A 6000-nucleotide genomic window follows, 5' to 3' on the forward strand; every position below is an offset into this window, starting at 1 on the left:
TTTTCAATGGGTTCAGTCATGAGAAGCGAATTCATATACTAGAAGCATTTGATATAGAAGAAGACAACCATCAAAACGTTGTTGTTGCTCGTCACCAGGCATTGTTGGAGGCTCATGATAAGCGAAACATGGCGGTTTGGTTGCTAGTAGTTGTTAATCGTGAAAGATAAATTTGGCATGAGAACCTCCTGAACGACTACTTCATTCTCCACCTTACTTTTGGAGCTTCTAAATTCCGTATGCGACATTGATTGGGCTGTAGAAGGGATGCTTATCGTGCACTCCCCTATAGACAATCTATCTGACATATTGCATTTGACACGTAGGGCTCGCCCTTGTCTTGTCTTCACATGATGCAACTACAAGCTAGGGGGCTAGGGGCCCTTAGCCCACTTGCTTCCCTTATCCATCTAAGGGGGTTGCAGACCCAAATTCCCACCCCAAACCCAAAATCCCATTTGGCCCAAATTTTGGGTTTTTTTTTTTTATTTATCTCATCCCCCCTCGAAGTGTTAGAGACAACCTAAAGTCAAGACTATATCTATTTTGAACAATAGGTGAAGGAAGTTGGGGTTCCATCATAATTTCAACATAAATGTGTACACAAATGTTGTCTTCATCAGAGAGAGAATCTTCAGGTGGCAATTGTTTGATTATGATGGTATTAATTAGAGTGGGATTGGGGAGTGTTGAAAGGTCATAAAGCAATTCCACCATTTAAGGAAATAATTGTCCAGGCAATTACGCAATAGGCAAATGATTTTCCCGAACAATTGGTATTAAAAAATTAACAAAAGATGACCTACGTATCCAACACATCAAACAAAAAGAAAAAGATGGCCCACCAGACTATCTTTCTCACGCTTCATCACTTTTAATCTCTCTCTCATCTCCCATTCTTCTCCAACTTCACAAACCTCTGCACCTTTTAACAACCCACCACCGCCTAACTCCAACTCATCATCATTCCTCTTTCAATCCCTCTCATACGATACCAATTGCCTATCCCACCTCCACACTGCCATCACAACGACATTTTCTCCCATATCATCTTTGGCGCCACCATGGCAAATTTTAACAAAATTAGAGTATGTGTCATCTAAGTGCTCATGGATCTAATCTGGATCCGGTTCAAAGGGCTTGCAATTGCCAAAATCTCCAGTTACTTCACTTGGGTCTCGTGAATATTTGTGTTCTTTAGCGTTAATTGCAGTGGCAGAGCATTTTCGTTTGCTGCGCTATCTGGTTTGATAACAAAGACATTATGGTCCATGATGACTATTAACTTTCAAAACTAGTGAGGTTAACAAAGACTATAATGGTCATATGTCAGCCTTTGGTGGGCTCAAGATTTAGGATAGTAACAACTTAACAACAACAACAATGATTAAGTGGTTTACTCCTAAAAATTGGGCTATGTCCATTGAGTCTCTTAAATATATTGAATACAAGGTTACAAATAGGCTCTCAACGAGCTCCTAGTTCCCGAGGTCAAACATTTTACCGCATTTCCATTTAATGAGCAAAACGCATAGATTTGACATGTTAGTCGTCAATTCACTATTTGGCCAACATGTGGCAACGAAGTGACATTTGTGTAGATCCACTTGCATGCTTTCTTGGGACAACACATGCCGAGCGCCTTGCTCAGCTTTGGAGTTGGTAGGAACCTGATAGGATTTTTACTACTCATGTGAACGGGCTTAAATCTCCTATTTTACTTGCAAGAATCACAAGGTTATTGTAGTATAAACGGATCTCGCAAGGTCGTCTCCACAGGGACTATTAAATAATTCGAAACTAATCAGATTCCATTTAATTATTGTAAATTAGAAGTTTAGGTGATTGATTTTATAACCTAATTAAAATAAAAATGAAATTAATGAATTAAAATAAACAATCTGCAATATTAGAGCTAGAGAGAAAAGAAAACAGTTTTGGGAGAATAAAATTAAGAAAGCACTAGGGTTCCACCATCACCTAGCAATCTTATGAATTTTTACCAATTACTTATGATCTACACATGCCACTTTGAAGGTTAGATTTTTCTAATTCATATTCTACTTGGAACCTCCAACACAGAACGTATATCTAACATGCAACTCGTCCGGACGTTCGGATCAAATCTGAACATGAAAGACTCATTATGCTTTATGAAAATTCTTTGAAAGACCATGCAATCCTTAAGACGTGATATTCATCCTAAGTGAAATTACAATTATTAATCACAAGAAACCAGCGTCAATTTCAGGGAACCTTCCGACCAAAATTGCATCAAATTACTTTTCTAAAGATCGTAATGGTGATCAGGCATTAAGACAATTAGATAGTTTTTATCCCGGTGATTAACAATTCAAAGTATGCATGCAATCAATCATAAGCAATTAAATAAAAATCACATATTCATACTAAGGCTCTAGGCTTCGCCCTAGCAAAAGAAATTAGTTCCGCATACTCATAATTGAAATCATAGAAAATATATTCAAGAAAAGGATTGAAAGCACCTTCAAGTAAAAAGTCTCCAAAACCCTAACAATTCTCTCTGTCTCCAAAATTGCATAAAAGAAAGCGTAGAGAAATCTGGTAGACGGCCAAGCAATATATCTGCTAAGCCCCCACACAACCCTAGGAAACTAAAAATTAATTCCATCAAATAGGAAACATAACCCTAAATTAAATGGTAAAATTCGTCTAAAATCTGAACAGCCACGTTTTGGACCCATAAGCTGCTCCAAAACAGGCCCAATATAGCTGGATCTAATGTTTGGAATATTCTGAACACTTCTCCAGAAGGTCACGAACCCATCCGAGGTCATCTTGGGCTCCAAAAACGCAATTTAAGCCCAAAAACGTCATTTTCCAGCACTGCGCACTGCTTCTTTATTTTATCGCCAGAAAATAACCGTTTGGTGGAAAAATCCCAAATTTTGATACGATCACGCTAAGTAACTCACGAACGTCCTCCAACTGGAATTACTCCAAAATTTATCCATTTGGTCCTGTTTTTCTCTAGAGGAAGTCGAAAGTCCTATATTGAAAATACAATTCAAAGTATCAAAATTCTTCCAATATATTAACCAAAATATACTAAGATTAGGGTAAAATATATAATATAAAATCTACTCATCAAATACCCCCAAACTTAGCTTTTTGCTTGTCCTCAAGCAAAACAAAAATAAATAAAAATTAAATAAAACAACAATGAAACAATAGACCTTCCATAAATTAGCCTCAAAGCAATCTAGAGACGGTCACCAAACTTAAGAGAATTAAACATTTTTCAAAATAAAATTAACCAAACCTTACACAACATTCTCAAACGTTATGAGTGACATAACCGATATCAATACAACTTACTCAACCCGGATAGGTATATGCAAACCAAAGCTTCCACTTCAAATCCTCTACCATGAATATCACTCACAAAGGAATCACACATTAAAGGGTAGAGTGTTTCACTCAAATCATGATAAGCAATATAAAACCCCATAAGCTTGCTCTTCATATCAACTCTCCACTAATGTAAATCAATGCAACACTAAAGATCAAAGGTCTTTACAAGGGTTGTAACATTAGGCTATGGTATGGGCTATCAAAGAAAGGATAGGGAAAAACTAAAACTTAAGAAATATCAAGATATCTTCATAATGTAATTCGGTTGGCCCTCTTTTGAAACTTGAATCTTCTATTATTAGCATCCAGGACTCATGTCATAAAAATGGAACAATTTCGAACTCTTCTTTTCTAATTCTTTTTTTTTCTCTCTTTTCGTTTTTTTTTTCCTTCATTTATTTATTTTTTTTATAGAAGAATAAAAATACTACTCGACATGGTACCTCGGTACACGCCACTTCTTATTGTAGAACCCAACCTTTATCTTTCTTGATGTCCACTTGGTATCCCTTAAGTTATAGGGTATGGCTAAAATAGGTTAAATGTGTAGGGATGAATGTGGGTGATGAAAGAAAAGGCTAAGTGTTTGGCTTCAAAAGGGTAACTAGGGAAAATGAAACATAAAAAGGTGGTTAGAAAGGCTCAAACAATCCAAACATGGCATTTATCATCTCTCTAATGTTGCATGACTTAGGATTTCGCCTCGAGAGATATTGAAGCAAGTTCTAGTGAATGATAATGCTATCATGAAACTCACAAGAAAGAATATGCAAGAGGCTCAAAATCTCACAATGGTTCAATAAGTTTTCACTTTAAATCCACATATAATTCTCTAAGTAAGAGATAATCATACTGACATTGGTTATTGGTATAAAATAAACTTGAGAATGATCATGTAAGAATCGGATTAACCATATAAAACAATTGAATTTTCACAAAGGAAGAACCAATTCAAATAAGTTTGTTGACCTAGAAGAAAGCGAATTATTATCATGGACTTATGGAAGGTCTAACTAAACGACTCAAGAGAAAAAAAATCTTTTTGAATTTTTTTTTTCAGACACTTTTTAAATTTTAATTTTATTTTCTATATATATATATATATATATATTTTAATGACATTAAGACTTGAATAGAAGAGCAAAACAAAGAACAAATAAACAAAAGAAAAGAACAAATGCCAATAGAGGTTGCAAACGGCACGGTGCAAATATCATAACCCACAGGCAGTTTGACCTTTAGACAAAGATGTAATCATAACTTTTGAATGAAAAATCCGATTTTTATGGTCTTTATATGGCTGGAAAGAAGACAAAAATTGGAAAAAGACTGCGCGGACAGAATGTTCAAATTCCTTCCCAGTTAATACAGTTCTACGCAACAAAGACAGCATGAACACTAAACAAAAACAGAACACAGAAACAGAAACCAAAATCCTCCCCCAAACTTAAATCATACATTATCCTCAAGGTGTGGAAAAAGGAACACATAAAGAAAGAATAAAGAAAAAGGATAGACAAAAACAACTAACTAATCAAAGAAACAACCAGTAAACATAAAATAAAATAAATAACAGGAAAAGAAAAAGAAAATGAACAATAATACCTGGGCTGGAAGTAGAAACCTTGTTGTTTGATAAATGGGTGGCTGAACAAAAAGCCACGAAGAGCCCACGTAAAAGAGTGCTCCAGCCCATTTCAGTGAGAACCGGACCACACACCAAGTCCATGTGCACGGCCCATGTGCACCAAAGCCCGTGCACCAACATTTTAAAACATTGGATGCCCTTCTTTGAAAAGCATGCAGCTGGCATGCCGTGTTGAAAATGGCTTCAGTCCTCACAGTCTTCAGTACATGTCAGTCATCAAACCTAGAGCCCAAACGGCTCTCTCCCCTCGTGAATTCAAACCATGTCCTAGGGAAGCATAAAAACTGATGAGGCGCATACGTGTCATGCATCAGGAAGGGGAGCTCCATAGGATTCAAATTGGAAGGCTCTCTCTCATCTCTGAAACTGAAAAGAAACTCGGTGCTTTCTGCCCTCTCACATAAAATATGAAAATGCTTTTCTATTTTTGTATTTTTCAGCCCTCTCTCACTAAAAACCCAAACACACATCCATATTAGAAATAAGTCTCCCATTTTTCTCAACCCACTCTCTTTTGCTCTCATACCCGTTTCTCTGAAAAAAAAAAAAAAAAAATTCTCCCCTTCTCACCCTTAGCCAACCATACCCACGGCTCCGCTGCAAGAACCCCAAAACCAACGCCTCAGCCATGGAAATGGTAGCACATGTGAAGCTCAAATCTTCCCACAAAGGTAATCTTCGTCCCTGTCCTTGTTTAATAGATGCACAGTTGATGATTTTTTTTTTTTTTCATGTCTCTAAGTAATTGGTCGAACACCATGGTTCTATGACTGATGCATGTTGGTCTCAGGTCTGGGTATAGTATGAATGTGCAAATGTCCATGACTTGAAAGCTCTGCAACAGCAATGAAAAGGAACAACAGCAAAGACTGTGCAAATCCGGTTCCTGCAAAGGTAAAAATCTTGTACTCCGTAGGTTAATGAACCCCATGTTGTAAGAAAATAGCTTCATCACCTCT

This window comes from Malus sylvestris, chromosome 16 (genome assembly GCF_916048215.2).
Source record: "Malus sylvestris chromosome 16, drMalSylv7.2, whole genome shotgun sequence".
Classification (NCBI taxonomy): Eukaryota; Viridiplantae; Streptophyta; class Magnoliopsida; order Rosales; family Rosaceae; genus Malus; species Malus sylvestris.